Raw genomic sequence first — 20,691 nt, forward strand, 5'->3', positions numbered from 1 at the left:
GCGCTCTCGGACAACCACAAGGGAAACCACGACAGGGCACTGAGCAGGATGAGAACTGGGCCTAAATACCCCTCCTCTAAATCTGATAGGCTGTAATCGGCCTTTGACCCCAAAGGCAGTTACTAGGTTCCCATTTGCATAATTGCTGCTCAGCATTAACCCTTCTGTGGATTTGGTTGCTGCATTAACCACATTTTTATAAGCGGATGAATACGTGACACATACGGATCTAAAGACCAATACTTCCCTACGTATCCTACAAGTGGGGATTGTACCGCTGTATGCCACCCACACTAGAGCTAGTTTAGCTCTACTACACGTGAGTAGGATTTCGATAGATCTCTTCTTCCTGCAATTCAACACTTTGTATCAGACGTATTTGCACTAGCACTTGTTTCTTTCTTTACATATGGATCCTGAAAGCCGCCTTCACTTGACCGATAAAGAAAACATTCCTCTACACAAGTCGCCATTGCCCCCATAAGGCCCACCTTGAGACTCTGTTTTGGCACTATTTATTATCTGGACTTTGTATATTTTAGCTGGACCATAGCCAGCTTTGGCGCAACCTATTCCTATATTGTTCTGTGTATTACATTCAACATATCCCCAGATAGCTTAGATCTGAGCGCACATTATTACTGAATGGCGCTCAGAGCACATACATACAGTTCTGTTGCCATGAAGCCAAAGTCTTTAACATAGTCTTTCATTATACGAATGGGCTCCATGGCATAGCTATCTGGGGTAACACTGCTCCAAAGTAGTTTAAGGGCCAGGAACAGCAATATAAAAATCCATTATGCCCAAATCAGTTCCTAGAAGGGCAATACATCCCAGGGCCATAGTCGCAGGGCAGGAGGCTGGCAAACAGGCCCCTCCAAAAACCAATGGTGAGGTTACTTTCGCCACAGTTTCAACCTGGCAAACTCTGCCTTCCCTGATACCTGCCAGTTGAATACATTTTCCTTTTCCCATTTGATCAGTTTTTGAAAATTGCAACCAGACACTAACCTTTTGCTTCTCTTATCAACACGTCCTTAAACTGCAAACCTGACAGTCTGAACTTGCTGAAAGAGACCAACTCACTGATCCTGAGTTCTGCAAAAAGGTTAACAAAAATGCTGCTGCAAACAACCTCACTTCGAATTGCGAGTAACAAACAGTGTTTAACCCCTTAAGGACCAAACTTCTGGAATAAAAGGGAATCATGACATGCCACACACGTCATGTGTCCTTAAGGGGTTAAAACTCCTAGCAGATCTCCCAACACTGAATATGTGATAGGTCGCCTAACGTCAGCGATTCGCAACTTCTTAAAATAACCTTTTAACAACTGTTTAATCACAAATGCTCGTACTACTACTGTTTTTTTTTTTTTTTTTAACAGCCGTAGGAAATATGATATGCCTGCTAGTCGCCTTGAAATGACGTTTTTGATATACCCTTGTTAATACATTGAACTACAAACGAAAATGCAGCTTCAATATTTCCTCCTACTGGATCCACACATATCAGCTTATGGAATCTATACCATTCATTCCATGCTGATACGTACGCACTCCATGTGCCCTGCGCAAGTGCCTTCATGAGAAATTGACAAAGGCAGTTCGGTAATTCCACGCTCACCTCTTCTGCGTAGCTATCCTATTCTCATTACCTGGAATATGTACAGCTTTCAACCAAATATTATGTTTGAAACATAATAACACTAGATTTCACAACAAATTAATCACAAAGCAACATTTAGCATGCTTGGAATTAATGACCTGTACCACTGACTTATTGTCAAAGTGGAATAATATTCGTTTATTTTGTAACCTTTTTTCCCCCATACCAAGATTGCTGTTACAATTGGAAACAATTCCAACAAGGTTAAATTCTTGGTTAATCCTTGCTCTATCCATTCATATGTCCACTGTGCAAAGGCCCATTTTTTGTTCCAGAATATGCCAAAATCCACTGACCCTGCAGCATCGACAAATATATCCAGATTTTCATCATCCTGAAATTCTGATTGCAGTAGTGAACAACCATTATACTGCTGAGGGAATTTCCCCACACTTTTAAATCCTTTTTTAATTTCAGCAGAAATTCTTACTAAACAATAAACAGATTTTTTCTTGGCGCAAGCCAGCGCCATTCGCCTACAAATATTCTTCCCATAGGCATAATCCGACTTGCAAATGGCAATAGGCCTAGTAAAGAATGAAACTCTTTCACTGTTGCTTTTTTGCTCGCTAAGAAAAAACGAATTTTTACTTTTAGCTTAACAACCTTTTCTGTCGGTAGCTTACATACAAAAGCCACTGAATCAATTGTTATCCCTAAGAATTGAAGACTTGTCACTGGTCCCAGCGTCTTTTTTACTGCTAATGGAATCCCAAACCATTCTGCTAAGCTAGAAAAAACTTCCAATAACATACTACATTCAAAGCCATAGCTAGGACCAATGAACAAAAATCATCTAAATAATGTACCATGAAAAAAAAAAAAAAGGCCTGTCTCTAACTTTATAACCCATTCCAGGAATGAAGAAAAAACTTCAAAATAAAAACAAGAAATTGAACATCCCATTGGTAAACATTTATCAAAATAGAGCTTTCCAAGAAATGGAAAGCCCAATGAATTGAAACCTTCTGGATGCACCGTTAAGAGCCTAAAGGCTGACTCAATGTCCACTTTAGCCCTTAGCGCACCCGTTCTGCTCTCTCCTTGTTTGGGTACACCTACAGATAAGGACGCATCCGTTAGCTGCCTGGATTCCCAAATAACAATATGAGTACTCAATAGAAAGTACTAATGAAAATTATTATGATTTTTTTTTTTAAATGTTCCATAAGAGTTCCATAATAATATTGTTCTTACTGTACTATAAGTGCCAACATTAGTCGCTGGTTTAACTGACAAACTTTGCGGCAATATCCGTTCAGTCAAAGGCCAACATCCTTCATTCACCTTTAGGGAAGAGTGGACGACCCGTTTTTTTGTTTTGTTTTGTTTTGTTTTAAGTTCATCATAGGTAAACCAAGCCATACAACCATAACTTTGTAACCATAACTTTGTAACCATAACCATATAACATATGGTTCACCAACTTACACAACTTTAACTTTATTGACATTAACCACCAAATAGCAAGCCATCAAATTCTTCAATGCCTCTAATATAACTTCCACATGCTGGAAAGGCCCGCTACATAACTTAGGCTTCTTTTCTCCATTTACGGATGAGAAAATACAAATGCTTGCAGCCAGTTATTACAATTATGCAGGATCAATCTACGCTTTTCTGTCACTTTCTTCTTTCACAATATCCCTTAAATAAATCCTTGAACTACTACTCCCACTATCTTCCAAGCCTGAGCTGAACTTTTTTAAAGACCTTTAACTGCTGCCAATGCCTCACTAATCTTAGCCAGTTCAGGAGTGTTTCGTTCATACTCACTGCCTTGCGCCCTTGTCACTTTCTACCCTGTGAAAGTCTTTTGCCAAAGGCAACAATGACAGTAAATCAATATACTCTCCTTCCTAGGCCTGGACTGGCCATCAGGCAAACCGGGCAAATGCCCGGTGGGCCGCGGTGGCCATGGGCCGAGGCCGGCAGGGAGATCACAGGATCTCCCCTGCCGGTCTTTGCAGGGCCAGCTCTATCCGAGCGCCGGCCCTGCAGTAGTCCCTGGCGGGCCGGTGGGGAGATCAAAGATCTCCCTCACCGGCCCACATGCAGGATATTGCGGCCGCCGGCAGGGAGAGAGGGAAGGAGGGAGCCAGCCTGCCAGCAGAGGAACCCGGCGGAGCTCTAACTTGCAGCTCCGCCGGGTTCCTCTCGCGAGATTCGGAGCATTGCCATGGCAACGCTCCGGGTCTCGCGAGAGTGAACTCTAGCCTCACAGGCTAGAGTTCACTCACCACTAAGACCACCAGGGATGGAAGCCAGCAACAGGATCCCCCCTCCCAGGCATAAGGTAAGCAGGGAGGGGGGATATAATCATACAGGTCACAGCAGCCTCACAGACCCCTAACACACAAACACACTCAGAGCATCCCTGACACTCACACTGCACCCCTATCTGCTTCAAATATCAATGTGCACTCAGAAAAGTCAATTTGTATACTATCAAATGCTGTTTGATAAATATCTGTAAATTGATATAATGAACAAGACTGGCCATTCTCCTCTCTCATTAAAAAGTGCACTTACCCCGAGCTGACACTCAGTGGATGCTTGTTTATTGCACACCAATCTTTGGACTGTATGAGGATATGCAATAAACTAAATCCAAAAGCCTCATTAATCTTTGCCAGCATTTAGACCAGTGTAACTCGGCAGCTAAACTTCTTAAACTGGTCTGCATCCTTTACATTAAAGCAATATTATTTTTTTTATGAAACAAGCGTACTTTATAAAGAAGCCAGTGAATGTCTATCAGTGTACACAAAGATACAATTAAAGGTAACATATTTAAATGTAAAAACTAGGCCATTTTACAACCCATGGTTGAAGAACACAGCAGACATCATATTGGATTACTGTGCCTTCAATAAACATGGCTGAAAAAACACTCACACTACACACACACTGCACCCCTAACACTCACAGCACACACACACACACACACTGCACCCCTAACACTCACAGCACACACACACACACACACACACACTGCACCCCTAACACTCACAACACACACACACACACTGCACCCCTAACACTCACAGCACACACACACACACACTGCACCCCTGACACTCACAGCACACGCACACACACTGCACCCCTAACACTCACAGCACACACACACACACACACACACTGCACCCCTAACACACAGCACACACACACACACACACTGCACCCCTAACACTCACAGCACACACACACACACTGCACCCCTAACACTCACAGCACACACACACACACTGCACCACTGACACTTACAGCACACACACACTGAACCCCTGACACTCACAGCACACACACACACACACTGCACCCCTGACACTCACAGCACACACTGAACCCCTGACACTCACGGCACACACACACACACACTGCACCCCTGACACTCACACCACTCACACACACACACTGCACCCGTGACACTCAGCACACACACACACTGCACCCGTGACACTCACACTACTCACACACACACACTGCACCCCTGACACTCACAGTACACACACACACACACACACTGCACCCCTGACACGCACTGCACCCCTGACACTCACAGCACCCTCACACGCACATAGCAGCCTAATGAAAACACAGCACCCGCTCACACACAGCACACACACATAGCACCCTGATGCAAACACAGCACCCGCTCACACACAGCACACACACACTGCACCGATCACACACACAGCACCCTTACCCACATAGCACCCTCATGCAAACACAGCACCCATCACTCACACACACTACACCCCTCACACACACACACACTGCACTCCTCACGCACACACACTACACCCCTTACACACACCCTCACACACACTGCACAATATGCTTTCCTAGCATTTTTGTCTCCTGGTATCCCAACTATGGAGACACCAGAGACAAATTTCAAGCAAACACAGTGCAAGCATGTTATTAAATTTGCTTGCGCTGTGCAGAACAAATACAGGGTCTTTTTCTCATGCCAGAGCTCTTCAGCAGAGCTCTGCGCATGGTCTACCCTGGAAGAGCATTGAACCAACATGCTCACTTTGTGATGGGGCGTGCTTGTCATTGGTGATGACAAAACACACCCTATCTGGCCCCGCCCCCTTTTTAGTGGGCCACTGTAATAAAAAAATGCCCGGGCCGAATTTTCTTCCCAGTCCGGCCCTGCTCCTTCCATATTTTTTCTTTCACATGACCTTTTAAGTGAAAAAATGGCACATGGCAGAGCTTCTTTTACAATATTCCACTACCCCAAGCCTGAGCTGGACTTTTCTCCTTGAAAAACCTTTACCATCCCTGCTTCCGCTGTTAACGCCTCACTAATCCTAGCCAGTTCAGCAGTATTTTGTTCATACTTACCGCCTGACGTCCCAGCTCTGCCTTGCACTTCCATTTCTTCAAGGATTAGCATGTCGTCCCGGTAACACGCGCTCCCATCGTCCGAACTGTCTTTGCTCCTTGCCATGATGTCTTCAGCCCAGCCCTCTACTCTACCCTGACCCACTAAAGGCACAGGGCAGGCGTCTCTTGCATTTTTTCTATCTCCCAGGTGCTGATTCTTTCATCCCTGGAGCCACTTTTCTTACTGGCATGCATTCTCTTTTTCTTCCAGCAGGTGTAGCTCTACCCCGGCTGTACCGCGCATGAGCGTGTCCCTTTCCGGCTGGATACAACGTGCCGCTGGTCGGGACCTCCGTCAGACGTCGGGAAGACTCCGCCTGGTAGGATGCAGTTACCGGAGGCTCCCTTTCAGCGCTGGAAACCCCCGGCGCGGCGACATCAAATCTTCAGCAGACATGGTGCGGCTGGAGCAGGTGAGGTGCCATGGGGTCCGCAGAGCTTCTCCTGTCCTGTCACAAACAGCTGGCAGGGAATCCCTTACTCACCTCCTTTTATTCTTACCTGGCTTCCCGCTCTTTTGCTTGCTTGCTGCCAGCAGCCAATCCTCAGTCAACTCCTGTCCCCAGCAACAGCTGTGTCACTACAACTGCCCAGATACCTGTCCCCCTGCTGCCCAATCACGGATCTTGGGGTCATGAACTTTATCTCAACTTCTTTTAACCTTGACTGGACTTCATTAACCCTCTATTGCCACCCAACATATATGCCACAGTGCTAAGTGCCTGTGGCATATTTTTATTCTATTTACTCTTCTATTTATTTTGTTGTACAAAATATTAAATGGAAGCTGAAATTACTGCTTACACGACACAATAATAAATTATGTAAACAGTAATGCTAACAGACCTACACAGACCGCTACATACACCCACCCCTATGCAGATATCAGATTGGTAAGCACTGATTCTTCTTTATTGATCTCCACTGGTAGCAGATTCTTAGATTTGTGATTACCCAGAATAGCAAAGTTGAGGCTAGAGGTATAGAGTAATATCTAAACTTACTTATATGATAATTATTATTTAATATCAGGGCTGGTCTTGGGCCATTAGGTGCCCTGTGTGAAAAATCTTCACAGCGCCCCCATCCCCCCTCCTGGTCATACCTCTCCATCATGTACAGTGTGTGTATAGGGCTATGGTGTTTCTACAGGGGATTTATTAAATGAATTATTATTGATATCTGACCTTATTTTAGTGTTACGCTGTTTTACACTTGACTGGAATACCTGAGGGCTCAGTCTGGCTTCCACTTTGCTGGTTGCTGGAGCAACAGTGATAGGCTCAGAGCATCAGCTGAGTCTATTATTGGCCTCCTTTTGATTCTTTATGAAATACTGATCCTGACTGCATTGGAAGGATTCACTGAAATTTCAACACAATCCTAAAATACCATAAAACAGACTAGGGAATGTGAACTTTTGTCCAATCCCAATAACCATTACAATTGATGGCTGTAGGATTCAGACTTCGATCTATGGAGGCTCCCACGATCTTGCATATCTTCCAAAGACTTCAGTACTATTGTGCATGAAGGATGCAGCACTAGAGCTAAAGAGGATGCACAGAGTAAAGATGACAGTAGTTATGAGGGACAGATTCAGGTAAGTACAACTACCTTCTCCTGCACCCTGCGGCCACCAGACCATCACCGGAGACTCAATATGAGCTCTTTGGAAAATATGCCATCAAGACCCTCAAAAGTGATAGATCTGCTTTAATGAGTAATGCTTCAGATATGTAAAAGCTCTCACTCTCAGCCTATCACTGCTGTTCAAGTAAATGCTCCCGCATTTGCACGTAGCTGCAAACAAATAAGGTGGATCAATGCCTTGGGGAGTCCATTTGGGTTTTAAAATGTTTGAAAACAGTCAGAGAAAAGGATTAAGATCCCACAAGGCACTAGGCAAGTCACCAAGTTTAAAAAAGGTTGCCGGCAAGAGTACTGCATTACCAAGATCTATCATTTTCATTTCTCAGGTAACTGAAATACATATTAATGGAACACTTTAGGGTCAGGAACACAAACATGTGTTGATTCAATGCATCTCTATGAGGAGATGCGGATTGGCCAGGGCTGTGTTTGATTTGTTGGAAAGCATTGCGATTGGCTCATTTTACCACTTCTGATAATGTTAGCCAAGCAGGCAGATCAGGGCAGAGCCAACAGGAGCAAACTGGAATAAAAGTAAGATTTTACTATATTTATGTGGGCAAGAGGGAACAGGGGGGGTATTTGGTATTTTTAACACTAAAGGGCCAGGAATACATATTTGTGTTCCTGACTGTGGCGGAACCAGCCTCGCCACTGGGCATTGGAGAAGACTGATTGCCAGCCTCCTGCCATGTGACTATGACCCCTGGGATGTATTGCCTGCTCTCCTGTACTGCTGAGGATTGCTACCAACTAGGTGGATTTGGCTATGGAGCTTGTGTAGTGCCCTCTGTTGGTAGCAACAGTAATATGCACTACCTAGTACCTGAATAGCAAGACTGGTAATTTTCATATTCGGGTAGATTGGCATAGCGCTAATTCTGCATGCAGGAGAATCATTTTGTGTTAATTATGGTCTTCCCCACCCATTTATAAATATGTAATTATGTTATAAAAAGTCACTGTATTTTGCCTGCTATGATTTAACTGTTTGTAATTTTATTGAGTTTTCACAGCAATGTTAATGTAATGACCATATGGGCTAGTCCCAAGTAAAAAAAAGTTTTAGACAGTTCTACTTTACGCTCAATTTGGAGTCCTGTCTCTTATTGGCCTCGCCTCTGGGCATTGGAATAGACTGATTGCCAGCCTCCTGCCATGTGACTATGGCCCCTGGGATGTATTGCCTGCTCTTCTGTACTGCTGAGGATTGCTACCGACTAGGTGGATTTGACTATGGAGCTTGTGTAGTGCCCTCTGTTGGTAGCAACAGTAATATGCACTACCTGAATAGCAAGACTGGTAATTTGCATACTCGGGTAGATTTGCATAGCGCTAATTCTGCATGCAGGAGAGACATTTTGTGTTAATTATGGTCTTCCCCACCCATTTATAAATATGTAATTATGTTATACTAAGTCACTGTATGTTGCCTGCTATGATTTAACTGTAATTTTATTGAGCTTTCACAGCAATGTTAATGTAATGACCATATGGGCTAGTCCCAAGTAAAATAAAGTTTTAGACAGTTCTACTTCACCCTCAATTTGGAGTCCTGTCTCTTATTCAGGGAATCTGCTACATGGGATTGCTATGCTCTGCATATTCCCTTGCTATAACCACTCCTAAGCTCTTTTAAGAGCTCGTTCCTGCTTTGCTCTGAAGGAAGAGAGGTTTGACCTGCGGTGGTTGTGGTGTCAGCTAGAGTGCTTGTAATCCTCAAGAAGCGCTATGAGCATCCATCAACGGAGGTACCCAGTCGGGGTGCCAGGTGATCCGTTACACGGACCCTATAGTGTTTCTTTAATGTGTAATCTCTATATGCATATAGTAAGCCACACCTCTTTTTCTATCAGGAAATGTAGATGAGAACACACTTTTAAATCTCTCCAATGGGTCTCTTGAGCCATTAAAATCTATTTCCTCTTTCTCAATCACTTATAATAGTGTAACCATTAGAAGTAAACTCAAAACAAACTTTTTAACTTATTCAAAACAAACAAACATACACTCATACCCAGGGCCGGTGCAAGGATTCTTGACACCCTAGGCAACAATCCATTTTGCTGCCTCCTCATGAATGCAACTACATTACCTCAGAGGTTTATTCATTAAACTCTGAATTGCAGTGAAGAGACATTTAAGAAAGGAGATGCACTGAGTACATTACGTGAACGCAGTCGCAAGGTGGGAAATATAGAGAACGGAAACAGCCTTGGGAGACATTTAGGTTAAGGATAGAGAGACGGATTAGATATTTAGGAAACAGACATGACACAGTGAGAAGACATTTAGGGAAATAAAGTGACACACTGTCCAATATAAAAACCTGGATTCAATACATGCATCCATATACACACGCTGCCTAATATATACATAGAAACATACATACTGCCTATTACATACAATCAACCATACACACACACACACTGCCAAATACATGCATCCATACACCCATACTGCCTAATACATATATCCATACACACATAACGTCACAGTGAACTTTAATTAAAAAAATAAATTAGTGTGATATAGAATTATATTAACATATATTAATATATAAATAGTGTAGATTGCATTACCCATATTAGTCCAGTAGACAAGATGCCAAAATACCAGAGTATTGCAGTATGCAATGATATCTTTTGGGAGTTTTCTTCTCTTCCTCAGGTCTGAAGCAATACTGATCAATCTGATAGAGTTTAACATGTAAAACAACTGTTAGAGAAGGGGAGTGAGGGGGTGTCATAAATAGCAGAAGAAGTGAAACATCAGTTGTTTTAAGTGTTAAACTCTACCAGATTGATCAGTTTGCATCAGACCTGAGGAAGAGAGGAAAACTCTTGAAAGCTTGTCTTTGAAATATTATGTTAGTCCAATAAAAAAAGGTAACATAGCATACTTCAATACTCTGGTGTAGTGATGTCGCGAACACGACATTTTCGGTTCACGAACGGCGAACGGGAACTTCCGCAAACGCTCGCGAACCGGCGAACCGGGCGAACCGTCATTGACTTTAATGGGCAGGCGAATTTTAAAACCCACAAGGACTGTTTCTGGCCACAAAAGTGATGGAAAAGTTGTTTCAAGGGGACTAACACCTGGACTGTGGCATGCCGGAGGGGTATCCATGGCAAAACTCCCATGAAAAATTACACAGTTGATGCAGAGTCTGGTTTTAATACATAAAGGGCATAAATCACCTAACATTCCTAAATCACAATGGATATGGATTGACACCTGACATATGACATATTGACACCTTGACATATGGATTGACACCTTGGCATATGGATTGACACCTGTCCTCAGAGGCCCTGATACACACGGACACAGAGCAGAATAGGGACTGTTCCCCCTACATAGGGTCACTTGGCAGGTATGGATTGACACCTGTCCTCAGAGACCATGATACACACTGACACAGAGCAGAATATAGACTGTTCCCCCTACATAGGGTCACTTGTCAGATATAACGTGGTCGTGGGAGGAGGAGGATGACTTTCACCTCTTCCCCTGTTAGATTCCCGTTGTGCTGTGACATCACCCTTATACGCTGTGTAAAGCATACTTTTTATTTTATTTTGAAAATGCTGCATCCTTTCCGACTTGTAATTCGGTAACATTTCTGTCAGGGCCGGACTGGGGATACAAAGCAGCCCTGGCAAAAAATATATGCCAGCCCCATAAGTCAATGCGCCATATATTGTCGCATGTAATATGTAAGGCTATGTCTTGCCACCCCAGATGATTGAGTAAATATATATATTGCTTTTTCTAATATAAAATATTGGCCCTTTCATAGTAAAACGTTTAATTATACAGTAAGCATACTCACATGCAGACACAGACAATGTCACTGACACACACACGTTCATTGATACACAGCCTCATAGACAAACAATCTCACTGATATACATAAGCTCATTGACATAAAAACACAAGCTCACTCAGTAGCAGACACACACACACATGCAAGCAAGCAAGCTCACTAGCAGGCGCGCACACACACACACACACACACACACACAGTGGCGGCTCTAGACTTGGCGAGGCCTTAGGCGAGACTCATACATGAGGCCCCCACTAACACCATTATTGAAAAAATAGCAGTTGATTTGTGTGTATACAGGGCCGTCTTTAATTTTGATTGGACCCCGGGCAAGCATTTACTTGGGCCCCCCTGACTACATATAGATACGCACAAATACACTACCTGACACACATACGCAGATACACACTGACCGCATATAGATACACACAAGAACATACAGATACACACAGACTACATATAGATACACTAACACACACATAGACAAACACAGATACAAACACGGGCATACATGCAGATACAAAGGTACACACACTGACTTCATATAGATACACCGACACACATACAGACACACAGATACACAACCTGACACACATGCAGATATACAGATACAAACACTGACACATACAGATACACACACAAACACAAATGGACAACATACAGATACACATTCTGACAGACGTACTGACACAGACAGCCATACTGAAACACACATACACAACGACATACTGAACCACACAGACACTGACAGACTCACGCACACAGACATACAGATACACTGACAGACATACTGGCACATATACACACAGACAGATGGACATACTGAAACACACATACACTGACAGACATATTGACAAACACAGACATACAGACTCACACATAGACATACAGACATTCTGGCACACATACAGACAGACACACTAACAGACTCACACACACACAGACATACTGACAGACTCACACACACACACACACACATACTGACAGACTCACACACACACAGACATACTGACACACTGACAGACTCTCACACACACACAGACATACTGACACACTGACAGACATGCACACATACATACATACATACTGAAGCACACAGACACGGACAGACTCACACACACAGACATACAGATACACTGACAGACATACTGGCACACTAACACATACACACACTCAGACACTCATGCAAAATTCCATAACCACAGTGTGACGGGGCTGACAGTGTGAGGTGGGTTGACATAATGTTAAGGGCTGACAGTGTGAGGTGGGGTGACAGTGTTAGGGGCTGACAATGTGAGGTGGGGTGACAGGGTGAGAGGGGGTGACATAATGTGAGGTGGGGTAACATGGTGAGAGGGGGTGACAGTGTTAGGGGCTTACAATGTGAGGTGGAGTGACAGGGTGAGATGGGATGACAGTGTTAGGGGCTGACAATGTGAGGTGGGATGACAGGCTGAGAGGGGGTGACATATTGTTTGGGGAGGGCAGGGTGAGGTGACAGAGTAAGGGGGTGCCATAGTGTGGGGGGTCACAGGGTGGGTGACAGAGTAAGAGGTGGGGTGACAGTGTGAGGTGGTGACAGGTGGGGTGAGAAAGGGGTGACAGGTGAGGTGGCAGGGTGAGAGGGAGGTAAAAGGGTGAGGGGGTGACAGGTGGGGTGACAAGGGGAGAGGGGGTGAGAGGGAGGTGGCAGGGTGAGATGGGGTGACAGGTGAGGTGACAGATGGGTTTGCTGGGTGACAGGTGGAGTGGCAGGGTGAGAGAGGGGTGACAGGTGGGGTGGCAGGGTGAGAGGGGGTGACCGTGTGAGAGAAGGGTGACAGATGGGGTGGTTGCAGGGTGAGGGGTGTGACAGGGTGAGGGGGAGGTAAAAGGGTGAGGGGGTGACAGGTGGGGTGACAAGGTGAGAGGGGGTGAGAGGGAGGTGGCAGGGTGAGAGGGGGTGACAGATGGATTTACTGGGTGACAGGTGGGGTGGCAGGGTGATAGAGGGGTGACAGGTGGGGTGGCAGGGTGAGAGGGGGTGACAGGTGGGATGACCGGGTGAGAGAAGGGTGACAGGTCGGGTGGTTGCAGGGTGAGGGGTGTGACAGGGTGAGGGGGGTGACAGGTGGGGTGGTAGGGTGAGGGGGGTGACAGGGTGAGGTGACAGAGTAAGGGGGTGACAGTGGGGGGGTCACAGGGTGGGTGACAGAGTAAGAGGGGGGTGACATGTTGAAAGGAGGTGACAGGGGGTGACAGGTGGGGTGACAGGGTGAGGGGGGTGACAAAGTGAGGTGGTGACAGATGGGGTGGCAGGGTGAGGGGGGTGACAAAGTGAGGGGGTGACAGGGAGAGAGAGGGGTGACAGGTGGAGGGAGGTGACAGTGTGATAGGTGGGGTGGCAGGTGGTGTGACTGGGTTAGGGGGTGACAGGTGGCGTGGCAGGGTGAGAGAGGGGTGACAGGTGGGGTGGCAGGGTGAGAGAGGGGTGACAGGTGGGTGGCAGGGGGAGGGAGGTAACAGTGTGACAGGTGGGGTGGCAGGTGGTGTGACTGGGTGGGGAGAGTGACAGGTGGGGTGGCTGAGTGAGGGGGGGTGACAGGTGGGGTGGCTGGGTGACAGATGGGGTGACTGGGTGAGGGGGTGACAGATGGGGTGACTGGGTGAGGGGGTGGCAGATAGGGCGACAGGGTGAGGGGGTGGCAGATGGGGTGGCAGATGGGGTGACAGGTGGGGTGGCGGGGTGGCAGATGGGGTGACAGGTGGGGTGGCAGGGTGACAGATGGGGTGACAGGTGGGGTGGCAGGGTGACAGATGGGGTGACTGGGTGAGTGGGTGGCAGATGGGGTGACAGGGTGAGGGGGTGGCAGGTGGGGTGACGGTGACAAGTGTGGTGGCAGGGTGACAGATGTGGTGACTGGGTGAGGGGGTGGCAGAAGGGGGGGCAGATGGGGTGAGGGGGTGACATGTGGGGTGGCAGGGTGACAGATGGGGTGACTGGGTGAGGGGGTGACAGGTGGGGTGGCAGAGTGGCAGAGGGGTTGACAGGGTGAGGGGGTGACAGGTGGGGTGGCAGATGGGGTGACATGTGGGGTGGCAGGGTGACAGATGGGGTGACTGGGTGAGGGGGTGGCAGGTGGGGTGACAGGGTGACAAGTGGGGTGGCAGGGTGACAGATGGGGTGACTGGGTGAGGGGGGTGGCAGAAGGGGTGGCAGATGGGGTGACAGGGTGAGGGGGGTGGCAGATGGGGTGACATGGTGAGGGGGTGACATGTGGGGTGGCAGGGTGACAGATGGGTGACTGGGTGAGGGGGGTGACAGGTGGGGTGGCAGATGGGGTGACAGGGTGAGGGGGGTGACAGGTGGGGTGACATATGGGGTGACTGGGTGAGGGGGATGGCAGGGTGGCAGATGAGGTGACAGGGTGAGGGGGTGGCAGATGGGGTGACAGGGTGGGTGACAGGTACCTTTTTCCCTGGTGGTCCAGTGGTGGCAGACTCCCTGGTGGTCCAGTGGTGGCAGACTCCCTGGTGGTCCAGTGGGCTCTCCGATCTGCAGCTCTGCCGGATGCAGAGCTGCAGACCACATGGTGAAGGTCTCGCGATCTTCAGTCAGAGCGTTGCCGTGGTAACCCGCGGCAACGCTCTGATTGGCTCAAAATCGCGAGACACTTCAGTCTGCAGCTCACACCCAGTGGAGCTGCAGACTGAAGGCTGGCTCTCCCGGGCAGACTGACAGGAGGGGCCTCGCACCCGGCGGCATACAGGGGAAGCCGCCGGGCCCCCTCCTGTGTCGGGTCCTCAAGGACCCGACATGTCAGTCTGCCCTATGGCGGTTTAGGCGGCCGCGAGGCCCCACACAGCGCGAGGCCTTAGGCGGCCGCCTAAACCGCCTAATTAGAGAGCCGCCTCTGCACACACACACACACAGCTTAATGTAGTGGTTCTGGTGTCTATATCCTGTTCCTGCAGGCTTTTCAATGTAAACACTGACTTTTCAGAGAAAAGGCAGTGTTTACATTGCTTCCAAGTGACACCTCTAGTGACAGCCACTCAGACGGTCACTAGAGGTGCTTCCTGTGTCAGTGCTGCACAGTGTGCAGCACCTACATTAAGGTCCTCCACGCTTTGGAGACGCTGAAGGTTCCCCATAGAGATGCAGTGTGTGTGTGTTTGTGTAAGAAGGACTGTGTGAGCAGGGTGTGTGTGTGAAAGTTGCAGTGTGTACGTGAGGACGGCAGTGTGTGTTAGGGGGGCAGTGTGTGTGTGTGCGTTGCAGTGTGAGTGGGGGTCAATGTGTGTATGGGGGAAAGTTTGTGTGTATGGGGGAAGTTTGTGTGTGGGGGTCAATGTGTGTGTAGTGTGTGTGTGTGTGTGTGTGTGTATTGGGGCAGTGTATGTGGGCAATGTGTGTGTATGGGGGAAGTGTATGTGTGTGTATGTGGGCAGTGTATGTGTGTGGGATCAGTAGTGTATGCGTATGGTGGGCAATGTGTGTATGGGGGCAGTGTATGTATGTGGGGCAATATTTGTGTATGGGGCAGTCTATGTAGTTGGGGGACAATGTGTGTGTGGGGGGGCAGTGTATTTGTGTGTTTGTAGGGTATGTGTGTGATAAGGATGTGGGGCTTTTTTTAATGTTTTTTTTTAAATTTAATAAAATGTTTTTTTTTTTTTCTTAAATATACATAATGTCCCCCCTCCCTTCTTACCTTTGTTTAGGGAGGAGGGGGGACATTTCTCGATCCCTGGTGGTCCGGTGGGGAATCCCTGGTGGTCCATGTGGTGAGAGTGAACTCTAGCCCCGGTCTCCAGGGCTAGAGTTCACTCTCGCGAGATCCGGAGCGTTGCCATGGCAACGCTCCGTGCTCGCGAGAGAAGGACCTGGAGGAGCTGCAGACTGAGCTCCCCCGGGTCCTCTCTCTCCCTCCCCTGCCGGCGGCCAGCAAACAGTGCCTGCGGACCGGAGAGGGAGATCTCTGATCTCCCCTCCGGTCCATGAAGGCACATTGCAGGGCTGGCGCTTAGACAGGCCAGCCCTGCATTAGCTGGCAAGGGAGAGGGAGAACCTTGCAAATGCCCCGTTGCTCCCCCCTGGATCCGCCAGTGCAGGGATGGCGGCCGCTGGAGGAGCAGGGATGGCGGCCACTGGAGGAACTTTTCTGTCAGCCGCAGGGGAAGCTGTGCTGTGTCTGCTCACGCGCTACTGAATGAGACCGGGGCCGGAATATGACGTCATATTCCCGCCCCGGTCTCATTCAGTAGCGTGCTGGAGAGCAGACACAGCACAGCTTCCCCTGCGGCCGCCAGAAAAGTTCCTCCAGCAGCCGCCAGCATACCCACATGTCTGCGCGGCCCCAGGTGCCGACGGCCCACCGGGAAATTTCCCGGTATCCCGGTGGGCCAGTCCGGCCCTGGCCACTGTCTGCTTATACCGGGGGTCTAGTAGCGTGGACACCCAGCACAGGTCGTTCTCCTTCAGCCTTTTTATACAAGGGTCCGTCAACAGGCACGACAGCATGAAAGACCCCATTTGCACAAGGCTGGATGCCGAGCTACTCATTTCCCGTTCCTCCTCCTCACACAGAGCAGAATAGGGACTGCTCCCCCTACATAGGGTCACTTGGCAGATATGGATTGACACCTGTCCTCAAAGCCCCTGATACACACTGACACAGAGCAGAATAGAGACTGTTCCCCCTGCATAGGGTCACTTGGCAGATATGGATTGATACCTGTCCTCAAAGCCCCTGATACACACTGACAAAGAGCAGAATAGAGACTGTTCCCCCTACATAGGGTCACTTGGCAGGTATGGATTGACACCTGTCCTCAGAGACCATTATACACACTGACAGAGTAGAATAGGGACTGTTCCCCCCTACATAGGGTCACTTGGCAGGTATGGATTGACACCTGTCCTCAGAGACCATGATACACACTGACACAGAGCAGAATAGAGACTGTTCCCCCTACATAGGGTCACTTGGCAGATATGGCGTGGTCGTGGGAGGAGGAGGATGACTTTCACCTCTTCCCCTGTTAGATTCCCGTTGTGCTGTGTAAAGCATACTTTTTAATTTATTTTGCAAATGCTGCATCCTTTCCGACTTGTAATTCGGTAACATTTCCGCCACTGTCTGCTTATACCGGGGGTCTAGTAGCGTGGACACCCAGCACAGGTCGTTCTCCTTCAGCCTTTTTATACGAGGGTCCCTCAACAGGCACGACAGCATGAAAGACCCCATTTGCACAAGGTTGGATGCCGAGCTACTCATTTCCCGTCCCTCCTCCTCACACAGAGCTGAATAGGGACTGTTCCCCCTACACAGGGTCACTTGTCAGATATGGATTGACACCTGTCCTCAAAGCCCCTGATACACACTGACACAGAGCAGAATAGGGACTGTTCCCCATACATAGGGTCACTTGGCAGATATGGATTGACACCTGTCCTCAAAGCCCCTGATACACACTGACACAGAGCAGAATAGAGACTGTTCCCCCTACATAGGGTCACTTGGCAGATATGGATTGACAACTGTCCTCGGAGACCATGATACCCACTGACACAGAGCAGAATAGAGACTGTTCCCCCTACATAGGGTCACTTGGCAGATATGGATTGACACCTGTCCTCAGAGATCATGATACACACTGACACAGAGCAGAATAGAGACTGTTCCCCCTACATAGGGTCACTTGGCAGATATGGATTGACACCTGTCCTCAGAACCCCTGATACACACTGACACAGAGCAGAATAGGGACTGTTCCCCCTACATAGGGTCACTTGGCAGATATGGATTGACACCTGTCCTCAGAGACCTAATTGTCTAATAATGGTAATACTATTACCTATTATATAATATTGGCAGGGGCAAGGAAATTCCCTCTAAATAGATGGGTATAGGCAGAGAGTATGGAGACCGGAGTGATAAAGTGTCAATAAGGTGATATAAAGTTAAATGTATCACAGACACACACCTTCCTGGCCTGCTTCAGGACGTCCTGTAAGCCTGTGTACTTATGCACAAAGCGTTGTACGATCAGATTACACACATGTGCCATGCACGGCACATGTGTCAACTTGCCCAACTTCAATGCCGCCAACAAATTTGTTCCGTTGTCACAAACCACTTTGCCGATATCCAGTTGCTGCGGAGTCAGCCACTTTTCCACCTGTGCGTTCAGGGTGGACAGGAGTGCTTGTCCGGTGTGACTCTCTGCTTTCAAGCAAGTCAAACCCAAGATGGCGTGACACTGCCATATCCGGGATGTGGAATAGTACCTGGGGAGCTGGGGGGGTGCCGTTGATGTGGAGCAAGACGCAGCAGCAGAAAAGGACTCAGCCGAGGAGGTTTTGGAAGAGGATGGAGTAGGAGGAGTAGAGGAGGTGGCAGCAGGCCTGCCTGCAAGTTGTGGCGGTGTCACCAACTCCTCTGCAGAGCCACCCATTCCATGCTTGGCAGCCGTCATCAGGTTTACCCAATGCGCAGTGTAGGTGATATACCTGCCCTGACCATGCTTTGCAGACCAGGTATCAGTGGTCAGATGGACCCTTGCCCCAACACTGTGTGCCAGACATGCCATTACTTCCTTTTGCACAATCGAGTACAGGTTGGGGATTGCCTTTTGTGCAAAGAAATTTCGTCCGGGTACCTTCCACTGCGGTATCCCAATAGCCACAAATTTATTGAACGCCTCAGACTCCACCAGCTTGTATGGTAAAAGCTGGCGGGCTAATAGTTCAGACAAGCCAGCTGTCAGACGCTGGGCAAGGGGGTGACTTTCTGACATTGGCTTCTTACGCTCAAACATGTCCTTGACAGACACCTGACTGTGGGCAGATGAGCGGGAACTGCTCAAGGCGAGAGACGGAGTGGCGGATGGTTGAGAGGGGGCAAGGAGGACAGCAGTGGTTGACGTGGCTGAAGATGCTGGACCAGGAGGAGGCTGGCGGCTTTGAGTTTGTGTGCTGCTTGTACTCATGTGTTGATCTCATAGGCGTTTGTGATGTGCGATCATGTGCCTACGCAAAGCAGTTGTACCTAGGTGGGTGTTGGACTTCCCACGACTCAGTTTCTTTTGGCACAGGTTGCAAATGGCATCGCTGTTGTCAGAGGCAGACACACAAAAAAATGCCACACTGCTGAGCTCTGCAATGACGGCATTCTGGTGGTGAACACAGCATGCGTTGATTGGCGTGCTGTCGGGCTGACCCCGGGTGCCGATGCATGCTGTCTGACTGTGCCACTAGCTCCTTGCGACGACCTCCCCCTGCTTCCAACTTGTCTCCTCCTCCTCCTCTCTGTCTCCCCATCTGAACTTTCACCCTGTTCTTCTTCTTGCCGAGCGGGCACCCACGTGACATCCATGGACGCATTGTCATCATCAACCGCTTCACTTGTATCTGACAACTCAGCAAAGGAAGCAGCAGCGGGTACAACATCATCATCATCACACCGTACGTCCATGTGTGTAATGCTGCCTGCCTGAGACATATCCCTGTTATCTACATCCTCTGGCAATAATGGTTGCGCATCACTCATTTCTTCAAACGGATGTTTAAATAACTCCTCTGACATACCAAGTAAAGCGGCTGTTGTGCTAGTGTTGGTGGTGGCGGCAGGCGGGTGAGTGGTATCTTGAGAGGTGCCCGAAGCTAAGCTGGAGGAGGATGGTGCGTCAAGGTTCTGAGGGTACGTGGCCTCTGAAAACTGGGCATTATTCTAGGGCCAAAGGGAATCACAGCACCATGACCACGATGGCCCCGGCGGGGTGTCCTGCCTCTGCCTGTCATTTTTTTTTTGATTAGTGGTACTATGCGTGCAAGCTACTGTGAGACCAGATATGAGTGGCAATGTGCACTGACAGAGGTTGGCAGAGTACACTGACTGCTATTAGCTTACAGTGAAAAACTTTTTTGCTTTTTAAAGGCACGCTATTGTGACACCAGATATGAGTGGAAAAGTGCACTTGCAGAGGTTGGCAGAGTACACGCTGAAGGCCTGACACCCAGATGCTTGCAGACAACTAACTGCTATTCAATCTATAACAGTGAAAACAGTTTTTTGGTTTTAAATGCACGTTATTGTGACACCAGATATTAGTGGCAATGTGTACTGGCAGAGGTTGGCAGAGTACAC

At 48.1% G+C, this 20,691-nt stretch overlaps 1 protein-coding gene across 1 annotated transcript in view; it reads left to right on the forward strand.

Moving 5' to 3' along the window:
* Positions 1–20,691, forward strand: part of CFH (complement factor H) — a 1,233,551-nt gene that overhangs the window by 467,345 nt on the left and 745,515 nt on the right. The gene's annotated exons all lie outside the window — the stretch shown is intronic.

This window comes from Pelobates fuscus, chromosome 7 (genome assembly GCF_036172605.1).
Source record: "Pelobates fuscus isolate aPelFus1 chromosome 7, aPelFus1.pri, whole genome shotgun sequence".
NCBI classification, from domain to species: domain Eukaryota; kingdom Metazoa; phylum Chordata; class Amphibia; order Anura; family Pelobatidae; genus Pelobates; species Pelobates fuscus.